We start from the raw sequence: 16,385 nt of genomic DNA, 5'->3' as shown, positions 1-16,385 counted from the left end.
AAGTATAGTCATTCATTCGATCAATATTGAATGAGAATCCAAAATATGTTAAATACCATGCTAAGCGCCGAACATAAAGTAGTAAACAAGACAAAATCTCTGCTCTTCCAAAGTGGCTCGGATTCTAGTGGGCACAAAACAAACCAGACATGATGAGAAGAGCGAAATTAAGCAATCCATGTTTGCCTGTCATTCAAGGTAAAATTTTACATTAACAGAAATGAATTGTATCACTCTGTTAACTAAAATCTTTCAATCACTTCCTATTGTACTAAGACAAAAGTTGAATTATTTACCACATCCTATATAATTCATCCTGTGATTGGGGTCCCTACCTGTTAAACCTTTTTAAGCATCAGTTTCTTCATCGTAAAATGTTGATAATGACATTTACTTCTTAGGATTCTTGTGAGGATCAAGTGAGATAATCTGCATTGTATCTGCCAGAGGAAAGCACACCATAAACGTTAGTGGACAAAACTGCCATTATTATCCTACATTATCTCATGCCTTTTCCTCTCCTTGCACCATGCTTTATCTACCCACACTGCTTCTGAAAACCATTAGAATAGGTCAAGTTCTTTTCCTCTTATGGATTTTGAACCTTCTGTTCAAGAGCTTTGTCCTTGGTCTGACAGGCTGCTTCTTCTCCTTTATATTTCAACTTATATTGTTACTTCTAGACTCCACTAAATTGCCCTCCTGTTTCTGCTCATCTCCATCATAGTATCCTGTTTATTTTGTGGACATTTAACTATCTGAAGTTATTTCACTTTTATGAGAGATTACATGATTTACTCAATCTCTGTCCAGTGTAGATTTGGGCTCCAAGAAGTGGGAGCATTTGCCCTGACTTGCCCATTACTATATCCAATATATTTAGAGGAATACTTTGTACTTAGAAGTTATTTAGAAAATATTATCAAGTGAATTAATAGATTCCAAATAAACTGGAAATTTTAATTACAATGAAGTCCAGAAAAATGTTTTGAAAAGGGTTGAATACCAAAAAATACACAAATAGGGAAAACAACCTCAAAATTTTGCTTTTCTTACTAAAGGATTGCTCTAAAAGTGGATGTGCTGTCACTTGGGTGAAAGCTCACCCATAATATCTAAAAATAAAATTTTTAGAGATTTCAAATCATTAGTATTAGTAAACACTTAAGTAATTATTTCTTACTGCACAATTTAATAGATATTGAGCCTATGCAGAAGAATGTGAAACCACAGGGGATTCTGATATAACTGATGGAAATGGAAATAAGTAAAAGATGTTCAAATATAAGGTAGCCTTGTCTTATGCAATAAAATATCTAATGAGTGCTGTGGCGATTACAAACTAAAGGATTTGACTGGTGGACAAACACTGAGCACCAAGGATGAGGGAGACTTGAACAGAATCCAAGGACATGAGGCCTTGTAAAAAGACAGAGAAAGAAAATATTGGGAGAAGAGTATGAGCAACCACTTGTATGATACAGGAGAGATTATCAGTAGATAATTAAACAACCAATTTATCTAGTATTAACGTTGAACTAAGTAAGCACTTCTTGGAGGAGAAGCATCAAAAACCAATGGAGCACTTAACCTAGCATCACCCAATAGAGTTGGCAATACTCTCCATCAGATATTTATTACGTGTTTCGTAAAATATTCTGTGATTGAAGTGTTATTTTCATTTATAAAATGTACCATAATTATAAAAGATTTAATACAGAATATATTAACTCACAGGAAATTGGTTAAGAAGATCATCATTTTCTAGATAAGAATGCTATGCCATATTCAAGGTCACCAGTCAGTAAATTGTAGACCTATGTGAGAGTAAACCAAAATAGTAGACACTAATTCAGTGATTTTTATTACCCCACATTTGCCTCTCAGCTGCAGTAAATATTCATTTCACTTCATATATTATTACCACTTCTGTTCATTATCAGTCACAGTATTTGCTTAGGTGAGATGTTTGTATTTTCCAACTAGTGAAGCTGTCAGTATAGCAGAAGCATTGCCTTCAAATTTTACAAAATGTCTTAAAGATAGTATGAAAGAAAAAATGAATTTAACTTTTGCAGAAAAATTTGTAGATCAGAAGTTGAAATGAAAGAAATCCAGTCTTCAGTTTTCACTAATTAAAGAAAAGTATGAGGGTATGAATGCTGAACAAAAACTGAATTTTGTGAGGGAAGATAATTCAAGACTATCATATTACATAGTTAGCCTATAAGAAATTGAGTTGATGTCAAAAGTATAATTATATAATACAAAGGTATTATGTTATTTTTTTTTTCTTTTGGAACAAGTCAAGAGCTTAAAATTTCTATTTTATTTTGGTTTTTGTTTTTATCACCTAGGATAATTATATATTGAATTTTGCCAAACTTTTCACTTGTACCAATCTTAAGGATCCTATTTTGATCAATATTTTACTATTGACATTTGAATTATTGTTATAAAGCAAATCCCATTATTTCCCATATAAAGCTATAAAATCAGCAATTTTGAAGCATTTAAAGTAGAAGAAAATGCACCAAATGGCACATTTTATCAGCCAAGATATGAAGATACAAAATAATCACAAGTAGATACTGCTTTAATTGAATAGGGAGTTGTCACAAATATTTATATTGCTGGTGACATTTATTCCCTCACAGTTTTCTAAAAATTATTGCAGTATCTTTTTTACAAAAAATTAGAAAAAACTGAAAAATTGACACATGCAACTTTCTTCACTGAATATTATTTTAATACTAATGTGAACATTTTGTTTTATGTACAAACACTTTTCTTTAGGGTGCATTAAAAAAAAAAAAAACCTGAAGAATTCTGTATCTGTTTCACTGGTGATGACAAGTATGTTAATTGCTTGCAGATAACATCTGTTCTAGTGAAATCAAGATGCAGAGGCTGTGTTGGATCTGTGGTGCTAGCAGCTTTCTAAAGCTTTGTCTGGGAGACCTACTGCATGCATTTCAGACTTTCTGGGCAGCTGGAGGGCTTTTGAGCTTTTTTGAGAACTTTCCAGCAACTGAAATAAAATCTGCCAGGAATCCTGGGTCATCGAAATGTCTCCTTTTGAGCAGTGGACTCACCTTTGAAGCTCCAAGATATCCACTGACCATGACGCCTGAGTGTGCTCTGGCTGAAGCAAGTTCAGGGTGAGCTGCTGACCGCCTGCATGCAAGAGCGGGCCTCTGACTTCCTTCTCTGTTTACAGAGCACAGTGAAGGGCCTCTCTGGAGGGAGTAGCAAGAGCCTGATCAATATAATGTCAGATATAAAGAGCCCTTATGCTCAACAGGCCACGTTTACAGTTTTACAGGGTTCATGGACTACAATTGCTTACCAGATGTGCCTATGCAGTTGGTTAACCTATGGCATCATGATGGCTCTGGTCCCAACCTTTTCCAGGCTCCGTATGTTTGTTTCTCCTTTAAGCTATGAATTTGTATAAACTCTGCTGTAGTGTTCCTAGAGAATCCAATGCTACTCACCTGTGGATCAGTCATGCTGCCTTGCATTCCGCTGGAGACACATGAAGTGAGGCCTGAAGTGTCCAGAGTTATACTCCGTATTTGCAGACCTAGCTGACTATATATGTCAATAGGCAGTCTCATTGGGTCTGCAGGTTGGCTTACAGTGGTATAGTTCAAGAAATGAAAAAAATATATGTTTAATATAGAGAGAATATATGTGTAGAATATATATAAATAGAATGTACATACACACACACACATATAAATTTGTTACAGGTTATATAGTTGAGAAAAAGTGAAACCAGAGAGATGGATGGAAACATGAAGTCAGTAAGCACATAAAACACCTGACAAAAAGATCAGAGATGAAATCCCCTGAATATGAAAAGTGAATGGAAGGAGAATAGAGATGTTACACTATATGTCGTACTATAGTGTGGAATTTTATTTTCAAAACTTCACTCAAAAATTTAATTCCTTATTGCCACTATGAGTTTTTAAATATATTTTCACTGTGTTTTAACACATCCTATTTGTATAAAAGCTGTTGACATAGCAGCTTTAAATAAATACACTCTGGCTTTATAATCTAGGAGAAATAAGCTCTTTTCACTAGTTCATCTGAGGACACTTCCTAGGTAAATGGCAATATTACAGCAAAGTCATGATGGAAAGTGTATTTCTTTAGCTATAGAAACACTCCACTCTTTCAGGTTTTCTGGACATTGGTCTGAACTCCCAGGAGATTAAAAAAGGCATTCTTATAAACTTGGAGACACTGTATAAGACATATCTGTTTTAAAAAGTGTAGACATAAGTATCAAAAAAGTTAATAATCACATTCTCAGGTCTATAGTTCCAGAACACTTACTACTGAACAAACAAACTGATTGACCAAGAGGCGGACTATATGGTTTTTGTCAGCACAGATGGTAGTAAAGAAATTAGTTTCTGCTAAGTGTTTTAGTAGTTTATTTTCTATACTTCTGCAACAAAAGTAATTTTTATTTTTCCAAACTGATCTAGCATCAAACTATAACTTTCTTGCAATCCACACGAATCAACAGAAAATTTCTTAATGAGTAATTTTTAAACCATGAGTTAAAATTTATTTGAACTCAGAATTTTAAAACACTTCAGAAGCCTGATTTATAAATACATCTAGATTTTTTTCTACAAAAAGGATATAGATTACTAATAAATATGCACACACATATATGGTGATTGAAATTTACCTTTTCCTTTTTATTGGGTGTTAGCAATCTCATATAAAACACAGTTGTTAGTTTTTTGAAGAATATATTTATTTGTATTTTTCTGGATAGAATACCTCAAAATGATGCATAGATTCATCAATCCCGGACTTGGGATTCTTGCCGTCATCATTCTATGCTGGTAATTACTGTTTCTCTATCTTGTTGATATATTCAAGAGAAACTATGAGGTTTTCCAAGATGGTCATTTTCATTAGCAGTAGAGAAATCACTTTGTTCCATTTGTACTATTATTTACTGATGACTCGTCATTGGTTATATAGATAATATTTTTGTTCTCTTCCTGTCAATCATCAAAATTATTTTGAAATTTTACTACTTCTTCAAAAAGAGAGTAAGAGCAGGAATGATTTGATAATAATTTTAAGACAGGCTACATTTATGAAATATTACATGTTGAAATAACTGGATAATATGTTTGCTTTATATCTGGGTAAAAACATCCCTGTTCTCCTTAACAATAGAGATGAGTGAAAGTTTAGAGCTGATATTTTTGTGAGGAATGGCTTTAAAGAAAGAACTACATTGCCAAAAATCTCAGACTGGCCAACTCAATTGAAACATAGGAGGAAAAAACAAAGTTAAATATTGACAATATGTTTGATCATTGAAATTCTCAACAAGAGATATTTCTAATTTAATAGTAATAGTTGGGTTGAGCTGAAAAGTTCATATTGCTGAAACTAATGCAGTTATAGATATTTATTTATCTTTGAAAAATACTGAGAAAAAATATCAATGTGTTTCAGTATAAATCAGGTTGTAATCTGATTTTAAAAATTCTTTGGGCTAAGAGATCTTTTTTTGATAATTACTCAGTTCCTTAAGCTGAGCCAATTGAAATTACTTTTAAGAAATCATTCATTTCAGACTTTTAAAATTAAAATGTCATTTTGAAAAGATACAGTTTCATTTCAAAGATGGTACATATAAATGTAATTCATTTCTTAAAAATAAATCTAACCTTTGTCTTCTAGAATTATATGGGTTAGCAGGTCTCATCATGAATGTCAACCCTATCAAAGTAGCCTCTATTTCTCCTCTGCAGAACTTACTCCTCTTCTAGGTAATAAATTACTTGTTCCTAGAAGACACTGAGCACCACGAGAAGAGGGACCTGGGGTGTCTTATCAATGGATCTGTAGTTCCTGGTACAGAGTAGACATTCAACTACTATTTGTTAAGGTAAAGAAAGAGGGAGGGGGGAGAAAGGTAGAAATTGAGGTAAATAGATCATCTGTGAATATTGCTTGTTAGATCAGTTTGATCTCAGGGATACTGTCATCTTTGAAGAGAAGGAAAGAGGAAAGTTACCATTTTCTGTTGAAATCTGATGTGAAGGGCAATGTGTTAAAGACAAAAGGAAAAAGGGAGAAAAAAAAGTTCAGTGCATAACACGAAACTGGAAAAGAAAAACCAGGCTGAAATACTTTAAAGGAAGAAACACAAAGGTCAAAGCAGGTTAAACTCAAGATTAAGCGTATTTGTGTACTACCATCAAAGCAAAAAATAAATGCAGGAAAAAAAGTAAATTAAAGAGTGACTTATTTTTTATTTTGAGTAGAGGTGATGAGTCGAGTGGTGAATAAAGTGAACAACGAAATTTCTTAATTGTTGCCAAAATAATATTCTGAATTAGGTTTAATCTTCTTTCTTGAATTTCTCAATTTTAGTTGTTCATTTTTCTGTAACTCCTTCTATTATTTTTTTTAATATTTTTATTCAGTTGTACTCAAAGAAGGGTCCATAGGCCAGTGCTGGTCCATAGTTTTACCTGTCCCTGTGATAAGTACAGAATGAAAGACGGCATTTAGAAATGTTTACATAATTGGATGGAATAATTTTGTGCCTGTCGAATCTGATGAATTATAGATTTGGGTGTATCTGCACGTTCTCTATTTGATTTTTTGGAAACTGATTTTAATTGTTTATTTTTAAAAGTCAAAAATGATATATTGAAAAAAATGTTTAATGTTTAAAACTGAAAATTGTTTAAATGTTCAAAATTGAATGACTGGCCTTTACCAAAGGCAGCCAGAGAAGCACTAACTCAGGCAAAATGTTGGCAATAATGCACGGTTTTCACTGTTTCCCTTCTACGTCCTCCGTGGTTGACAATTCCACTTGTCTTAAAGTAAGTATACATGAATGTCCTCTACAAGCCTTACAATGAAAAAATAATCTTAAACATAATGGGAATTATTTTAAACAGCTTTCTAATTTGTTGCATGTGACAATACATGAAACCAAGCAGAATAGAGGTTTTGGGTTTAGCGTCAATACACAAAGCTAAGGCATTGTCACCACGTGGGCTTGAAACCCTTTTCTGCTCAATTGTTTCTATAAATGTTTACATAGAAATATATACTTTTCGAGCATTTGCAAACCATGGCTTGCTTCTCTGGCTTTTCTAAACTTGCAAGCAGAGATAGTGTGCATAAAGATCTTAAAGTCCTCCAATTTTCCGCTTCTGTAACAGCATTCTATATCTTGAGTCCAGTTGGGCCCTTTCTTTTCTTTAAAAAAATATTAGAACATATTTCAGACACACAAAAATGTATTAGGAATGGCATAATAAGCATCAGTATATGTGATAAGAAGCTTAATGAATTAAATGTTGCAAGTGGAGTTGAAGACCCTGGGACCTCCTTCCCCTGATCATGTTCTCTCTCCTCATTTCCTTTATGAAGAGGTAAACACTGGTTTTGATTGTTTCTTTGTCAGTTTTAATAAGGAAGGTGAGTCTCATGTTTTCTGGTGTCAGTGACCGAAAAGTGGGGAAAACTCTGACTCTCCTGAGGATACTAAACTGGCAGGCTCATGCTGCGGAATAGCAGTAACTCTGCTTTCAACAGCTGGGTTTCGAAGGGGTTCAACAAGCAACATCCTCTTCCCCAGCCAAGTTCAGAACCAAGTAAAGACAAACACGGAAATCAGACAGAAGTAGATGCAAAAGTCACCAGCTTTGGATCTGGCCATAGGACACTCTAGCACTACCCCGACTAGAATTTCTGACAAAAAAATCAGAGCCAGCTTACCACATGAAGGAGGAGAGCAAATGGTCCTTCTTTCTGACACAGGTAGATCTCAAGAGAAAGGAGAGACAGATGGAGGAGAGCAAGTATAAATTTTTCCCCTCAAATCACTATCAGGTATCTATCTCCTGTTCCTTTTGGGGAAAATAATGAATGGGTAGAGAAAAGCCAGCAGTCTAACTCTGGATGCCCATAGACTTGAACCTGTAAGGCCTAGAAATTCCTCTTCAACATGAACTATGCCCCCAAATTTTCTTCTACTTTTACTCTATGCATAAATATGCCTAAGAGATCTTGTGCATTATCATTGTGCTTTTAACTTTACTTTTTAACCATATAAATTTAATAACTTAAAATGCACACAATGGAGGGGTGCCTGGGTGGCTCAGTGGGTGGAGTGCCCGACTCTCAGCTTTGGCTCAGATCATGATCTCCTGGTTGTGGGATCGAGCCCCGAGTCAGGGTCCACTCTGTGGAATCTGCTTCAGATTCTTTTTCCTTTTCACCTTTGCCCCTCCCCATTTGCTCTCTCTCTCTCTCTCTCTCTCTCTCTCTCTCTCTCTCATAAATAAGCAAAAACTTTTCTAAAAAATGCACACAATGGATTGTGGATTTTATATAGTGGGGTTGTGATACTAATTTCTTGTTCTTTATCAGAAAGAAATTAGGAAAAATTTCTTAATTGTGGCCAAAATAATATTCTGAATTAGGTTTAATCTTCTTTTCTTGAATTTCTCAATTTTAGTTCTTCATTTTTCTGTAACTCCTTCTATTATTTTTTAAAAATAGCTTTGTTAAAATATCATTTGCCTGCCATATAATTCACCAATAATGTGCAGTTTAATGATTTTTAGTCTATTCATTCACAGATATGTGCAATCACCACCATAGTCAACTTAGGAACATATTCATCACACCAAAAAGAAATTCTGTACCCTTAGATATAATCCCTTATCTCTCCACCTCACTCCCATTCCTAAGCAATCAATCTACTTTCTGTCTCTTTAGATTTCTTTATATTGGATATTTCATATAAGTAGACATATATAATATATGGTCTTTATGACTGGCTTCTTTCACTCAGCATGTTTTTAAGTTTCAACCCTGTTGCAGCATAAATTATTAGTTCATGTTTTTTTAAAGATTTTATTTATTCTAGAGAGAGAAACAGAGAAAGAGCAGCTGGGTCTGGGAGGGTGGAGTGAAGAGCAGAGGGAGAGAGACAAGAAGACTCCACACTGAGTCCAGAGCCTAACTCAGGACTCCATCTCAGGACCCGGAGATCATGACCTGAGCTGACCCTAAGAGTTGGATCCTTAACCGATTGAGCCACCCAGATGCCCTTAGTTCATTCATTTTTATGTTAAATGGACATAGCACATTTTATTTATCCATCATCAGCTAATAGATCTGTGGGTTCTTTCCACCATTTGACTCTTATGAATATTGCTGTTATAAACATTTATGTCTGAAGTGTGTCTCCTATAGACAATATGTAGTTAGATCAGTTTTTTTTTAATCCAGTCTGATAGTCTCTGCATTTTTATCTGGTTGTTTAATCCATTCACACTTAATGTTATTATTGATACAATTAGATTTACACCTGCCACTTGACTTGGTTTTCTATGTGTCCCGTGTCTTTTTGCTCCTGTATTTCTACTTTACAGCTTTCCTTTGTGTTAAGTGTTTTCTAATGAAACATTTAAACCTATTGAATATTTTTCCTATATCTATCATCTATCTATACATATTCATATACATATACATATACATACACATACCCATATATTAGTGGTTGCTCAAGCTTACCATATATATATTTCAACTTACAGAATCAGCTTTATTTTTATACTGGCTTGCTTCCAGTGAGATATAGAAATACGTGACTCCTATATAACTATTCTATTTCTCTCTCTTTTGTGCTATTATTGTTATATCTATAAATATTATATATCAAATCAATTAATATTACAAACCCAAAATTACATAGTTAAGTCCAACTCAGCTTTGTTCCTATCTGCCTCCTTTGTGCTATTATTGGCAAACATACTATATTTTAATATGGTATAGGCTTAACATTATGTTTATTTACATACCTTTATAGGCCCAATATACATACAGTTATATACAACTACGTTTTGAATCTGTTAAGAAAGGAGGAAAATATGCTTTTATCTTGTCTTTCGTGATTATATAATTAGGGTTTTTATTATTTTTTTTATTCAGAGCTACCAAGAGATGAGGCAACATGTATCTCCATACTCATTTTATTTATGCAGCTCTTGAAAATACCAACTAAAGAATGTATAGATACATGACACACCCAAGATAGTCCCAAGCATGCATTTTGTTGTTCACTTTTATTCACCACTCGACTCATCACCTCTACTCAATATCCTTTCCAAACTTTAATATGGCAACTCTCTTAACATGGTATTTGTCAAGCATATGCTGTCCATCACTAGTTGCCATGCCCCTTGGTATGAACAGAGCCCTGTGTCTAGTGCAATCATGGTTTATAGCTGACAAGCTCGTTCGGACCCTGCTTCACTTGGTTCCTTTCCAGTTTTGTTCTTGGCTTACTTTACTTTGGTGGTTGAGAAATTACAGGGACCATAACATTTATCCTTCCTTATCTTACCTGCATCTTCATATATCTTACTGACTGAGACATGTTCTTCTGATTTAGTAGATTTTATTGCTATCAAAATAATGAAAAAAATCCAAATAGACCTAATTAGATTATTATAACTTTCCTATACACAGTTTCTAATGAAGCATATTTTATACAAGTATTGCAAAACAGAATAAAATTTACTTCTGGCCTATATTATCCATCATTAAGTAGTATGACAAAGGAATCACTATCATCATAACAATATTATTATACATCATTTATGGTTTAAATGCTTTCTCTGGCCCAGTCTCTTTGTTAAGTAATGCAAAGGCATTCTCAGAACAGCCCTATAATTTAGGTAATATGATTATCTTGTAGATGAGAATACTGAGACTTAGGGATATTAAATACTTTCCCAAGGTCATAAATCAAGTCAGAGGTACAAACAAGAGGTATAAGTTCCTGTGGAATCATACAGACAAGGACGTCTGTTCTGCCTGTTAGGAATAAATGTTTTGGAAAAGATTTCTTAAAAGAGGTGACATGTGAATTGAGTCTTGAAGAATTGATAAAGGTTCCAAAGGTGAGTAGTCTGGGATCAGTAAGAGCTACTACGTGGAGGAATGAGGGAGTGTGGCACCTTAGGGAAGCCACAGGCAGATCAATAGGACAAAAATGCAAACTATGTTGATTAAAGGGTGAATTTTATTGGAATAAATCACACCTATTTGTTGTATTTTCTGTGGCTGTTCAAGCATTACCCAGGCAGAGCTGAGTTTTGCAACAATGTCCATTTGGCCCTCAAGGATGAAAAGTATTTGTTGTGAAAAAGCTTGCCAGCTTCCATCTGAGAGGGTTAATTGAGTTTTACAGGAATTAAAAATAATAAGAAAAAAAAAGATCTTTACCCTCATTTATTTCATTTCCAGGAGTCTTCATTTCTTTGAGTAGATCCAAACTTTATTTTGAGTAGACCCAGTGCTCTTTATTCTATGAGTAGATCCACTAGTAGATCACTAGTCTCCAATCAGTGATGAGCTGGGCCACAAAAATGAGCATAATCTTACCTAAATGGCAGAACTAAAGGCTACCTCTGGTTTGCTTCTGTTCTTATAACATGCTTCTCCAGAATTTTCTCATGATCTTTTTTTTTTTTACATTTAAAAAAAAATATTTAAGCAGCAAGAAAATTTCAAGAATAGTACAATGAACTTCCATGCACACTCACCTGGAGTGAAAAGTGGTAATTTTTTGTCACAACTTCTTTTCTGTACACACGCATATACACGTTATATATCAGCTGAAACATTTGAGATTGTAAGATATCATGACCCTTCACCCCAGAACACTTCAGTGCAGGCTTCCTAAGGAAAAGGACATTTTCTTGCATAAAACATGGCACAACTATTAAGTTCAGAAAAATTAAACATGAATACAAAACTATTTCATCTATTGTCTCAATGTCCTTTATGGAATTTTTGGCATCATGCATTCATTTATTTGTCATATGTCTTTAATCTCTTTTAATTTAAAAGTTTCTCAGTCTTTCTTTGTGTAGTGCAAGTGCCTGACATTAAGCTTTTGATTGCTGAGGCATCCATTTCAAAGACATTCATTCTGAATAAACCATTACTAGCTGTACTGCACCGCTACTAGTGAAATAACTAGATAAGAAACCAGGTCACCCCCACACATGAAGTTCTCTCTTGAGTAAGCTCTGGTAATGTAGATCACTGACCACTTAAGTGACCCCACTTTTCCCTTCCTGGAACCTAATTTCCATTCTTATGGTTTAAATCCACCAATAAAGAGTGAACCCCGGGAACTCTAGGCAGTCCATCCTCAGACCCTAATAAGAGCAGAACCCCTGTCCATGCTCCTTCCCTCTCTCTGTACCTGTGTGGCCCTCAGGTTTGCTGTGTATCCTCTAGCACCTATTAGTAAAAAATCTTGTTTTTTCAAAGTCCCCTGGTGGTTTTGCTGAGCTGTGTCCTGTTGTCATAATAAGAACCATAAGGGCCAGTCAGCCACAACATTGGTCCTGGTGGTGTTGGGAGGAATGTATAGGGGGCTCACTACAAGTAAGTACTGAGCCCTGGGTGAGAGCAATCTTGGCATGCCTAGCCAAGAACATCACTCTCAATAGGCTGGAACAAACACAATGCTTTCTATAAAGAATACATGTCAGACATTTTGTACAAAGTCCATCAATTACATTGTCTGCTCTTTTTTTCCATGATGGGATTCAGATTATGACTATCCTGAAAGGAATACTATATAAGTGATACTGTGTCCTTCTTAGCATATAATTTCTAGAGACACACAATATGCCTTTGCTTTGTTGCTGATGATGTTAATGTTAGTCATTTTTTAAAGGCAAAGTTAGGTTTTTTCACTGTATAAATATCATTTTTCCCCTTGGTAACTACTAAACAATATGTGAAGACATTTTCCCCCAGATTGTATAAATAACCTACTTCTCAAATACATTCATCCAATGATTTTATCCCAGCAGTAATGGTCTTCCAGAGGTCTGGTTTCTCAACTTTTTGGTATACTGAACATTGGTTAGTAAAAACATTTGTTGATCCAAGTGTCAATACACCATATCTTCTATGGCTTTCATTCTTGCCTCTTCTGTTTTCAGGTCTTTGTTTCCTAAGTATGTGACTGCAATAGATTTCACTTTCAAAACTTTTTTAGTTTAGATTTCAGCCTTTTATGCATCGTTAGAATATAGCAAATGTCTTTTGTGGAAAATGGTTGTGTATCTGTAGACCTCAAGCCTTTAATTTTGTCTCTCTGCCCCCAAGTGACTGCTAACAGCTGCACTGGTTTCTCCTTTTAACTGTTGCTGCCTATCTGGGCAAGCTACATGCTTCAGCTCACATCAAGAACTGGCAAATCCCCATATAAAACAAACAAACAAACAAACAAACAAACAAACAAGTAACCTGAGCTGCGATTTATCTACTCACCTCTGAATATTTTTCCTCCTGTAAAATTTAGGACCATTTAATCCTTATAGCTTCCACAGCTATAGGCTGCCTTTGTAAAATTGTTCTGTTTTTGTAATTTATTTTATTTATAAATTGTGAGTGTTTAGGATTGACATAATCTTTTAAATTCTAGTCAGAAGTGCACAATCCATGTTTGCCTCTAGTAACTTAAATATCTATTCCCTGTAGTTCTGTTTCTATCAGTTGTTTTTCCTCTTGGCTTTTTTGTCACATGGCCTGTCTCCACGTCTGCCTGGTAATTTTTTCACTAAAGTACAGAAATTTTTAAAAAATATTTTATTTATTTATTCATGACATACACACAAGAGAGGCAGAGACACAGGCAGAGGGAGAAGCAGGCTCCATGCAGGAAGCCCAATGTGGGACTCGATCCCAGGACTCTGGGATCATGCCCTGGGTGGAAGGCAGATGCTCAATCGGTGAGACACCTAGGTGTCCCATTATAGACATTTTAAATGAAAAGTTACAGGGCTTATTCCACCAGAACCTTCATCTTCCAGGAATTTACTAAAATGATCAACAGAAAGGGAAAGAGGAGAGGCGCCTGCTTTAATCTTCTCTAGGCCTTTTAGAAAACATGGAGTTGTCCCTTTGGCTACATACATGGGAATCTATAAGAAGGTGATAGTGTAGACGTCAAGAGAATGGGCACTGTTCAAAAAGGAATGCCCCACAAATGTTACCATGGCAAAACTGGAAGAGTCTACAATGCTATCCAGCACGCTGTTGACATTGCTGTCAAGAAGCAAATTAAGGGCTAGATTCTTGCCAAGAGAATTTATGAAGTGAACATATTAAGCACTCAAAGAGCTAAGATAGCTTCCTGAAGCATACAAAGGAAAATGATCAGAAAAAGAAGGAAGCCGAAGAGAAAAAAAAGTACTTGGACTCAACTGAAGAGCCAGCCTCCCTCCCAGAGAAGCACATTTTGTGAGAACCAATGGAAAGGAGCCTGAGCTGCTGGAACCTATTCACTTTGAGTTCATGGGATAATAAGTGTAAAAAAAATAAAAGACCTCAAGAATATAAAAATATAAAAATAAAAGATAAATAAAAAGTTATAGGGATAATTTGAAGTTTTTGATAATATAGTTTCCTCAAGAGAGAATTCGTTTTGTTTAAGGCAAATAGGTTGAAGGCAGATCACCTTAATCCAATCAGGAACTGAACCTTTTCTAGATTGGGCCTCATTCTTTAGGAGGGTTGGTCTATTTATGTTTCCCCCTTACTCTTAGAGTGTAGCCCAGTAGGAATCTCATCTGAAAGAGTGGATTATATGTCAAATCTCTCACTTTGGAACTTCCTAAAGTCCAATTTTTGTTTTCACATACTTATAGGACTGCTGGAGACTGTTCAGTTTCTCACCTCCTCAGCTGCAGCTTGTGAACTAACAAATGTCAAATAGAAAAATAGTGCTGAATATTTTATTTTCTCTCCTTATCACCTTTCTGCCTGACATCTTTGATCCTCACTGAGATTTCTATGCCTTGCTCTCCAGGGTCTCAAAACAGATTCTGTGTGTGTGTGTGTGTGTGTGTGTGTGTGTGTGTGTGTGACTCTTGCTTCTTAGCTATTCTCAAAGCAAAGATTGTTCTGTAACAAGTTATGATGACATTTTTGATAGTATAAAATATTTGCTTTTGTTTATTAGCATTTGCCTGATATTAGTTCTCTTATTCACATTTCCTACCTTTCATTTGGGATTTAGGTGTATCTCATGTACTTGGAACAGAGTTACGTTTCACTTTGTGACTTAATCTGAAAATCTTTTTCTTTTAATAAATTTTGTCATCTCTTTTAAACCTTATTTATTTATTTATTTTAATTTTAATTTATTTATGATAGTCACACACACAGAGAGAGAGAGAGAGAGAGAGAGAGAGGCAGAGATACAGGCAGAGGGAGAAGCAGGCTCCATGCACCGGGAGCCCGACGTGGGATTCGATCCCGGGTCTCCAGGATCGCGCCCTTGGCCAAAGGCAGGCGCCAAACCGCTGAGCCACCCAGGGATCCCCTTAAACCATCTTTATAAATATGAACCTACGTCTTTCCTTAGTTCTATGTTTTATGTTGTGTTTCTGTTTTTATGGTTTTTAAAAACTCTTTCAGCAGATAGTCTTTTTTCTTTGCTTGGTATGTATGTTTGTAATTATTAAAACACTTATTTTTTATATATTTATTAGAGAGATTACTTTTATAACTTTATATCTTATTTTCAGCCTGGCATTTTAAAAACTATGCCTATCATACTTCTATCTATCCTATATGTTTTCTTTTTTTTTTTTCTATATGTTTTTTGACCCTACTCTATGTCTTTTTCTTAGTCTCCCCTCATTCCATCCAAATTTAGTCATTATTATATTTTGTAGTATTTTACTTTGTTTGGTTAAATCAATTTATATTCGGATAGTTGATTTATTTCAGTTTGTTTAAAATTAAGTCATTGGATCCCCACATTTACATGAAGTAAACTGCAAACCTTCTCTATGCCCTACCTTTAAATTGTGGAGCAAATGTGTAAATTATGAAAGCATATTATATTTACATTTTTATCACTCTAATATCTACAGCTAATACATGTCAAGAATTCAGAACAGTGGCTAGTAAAAGGAAATACTATATAAATGTTTTCTATATATTTTGGTTGTAGTTAAACATTTATATATAGTACTCACATAGTCCTTTTGCTATAGTTTCTTTATTCATCACTTGGTAGGCTGAACTTAACCCTCTAATAGTTTTCTCAGAAAACCTCAAGGGAATCTTTGCATGTAAATTATTATATAGTATTTTACAACCAGAAGGATCGTTTGGCTGGATGGGACATCCTCGGGTTGACTTTTTTTTTGATCAAATTTTTTAGATGTTATTCAACTGAATGACATTGAATGTTGCAGTGGGGAAAGTGTGGGTCAGTCTGATGCTCTTCTGACTCTAGGAGAATTTTATTTCTTTTACTT

General features: G+C 34.8%; 1 long non-coding RNA gene and 1 pseudogene across 2 annotated transcripts; one reads left to right on the top strand and one right to left on the bottom strand.

Moving 5' to 3' along the window:
* Nucleotides 1-334: 334 nt before the first annotated feature.
* Nucleotides 335-5,302, bottom strand: LOC111090705. 2 transcript variants are annotated; one of them, XR_005353120.1, is made up of 4 exons: nucleotides 3,498-5,302; nucleotides 3,096-3,239; nucleotides 1,736-1,817; nucleotides 335-440 (listed from the first exon to the last, which is right to left on the bottom strand). It is a non-coding gene; the product is annotated as an uncharacterized LOC111090705 (long non-coding RNA). The 2 variants fall into 2 exon arrangements; XR_005353119.1 differs by having other exon boundaries at nucleotides 3,096-5,302.
* Nucleotides 5,303-13,880: 8,578 nt separating this feature from the next.
* On the top strand, nucleotides 13,881-14,418 carry LOC119871007 (annotated as a pseudogene).
* Nucleotides 14,419-16,385: the final 1,967 nt, after the last annotated feature.

The sequence above is a fragment of the Canis lupus genome, chromosome 1 (genome assembly GCF_011100685.1).
Source record: "Canis lupus familiaris isolate Mischka breed German Shepherd chromosome 1, alternate assembly UU_Cfam_GSD_1.0, whole genome shotgun sequence".
In the NCBI taxonomy this organism is placed as follows: Eukaryota; Metazoa; Chordata; class Mammalia; order Carnivora; family Canidae; genus Canis; species Canis lupus.
The sequence above is the reverse complement of the archived record's forward strand: the minus strand, read 5'-3'. Positions and strand labels throughout refer to the sequence as shown.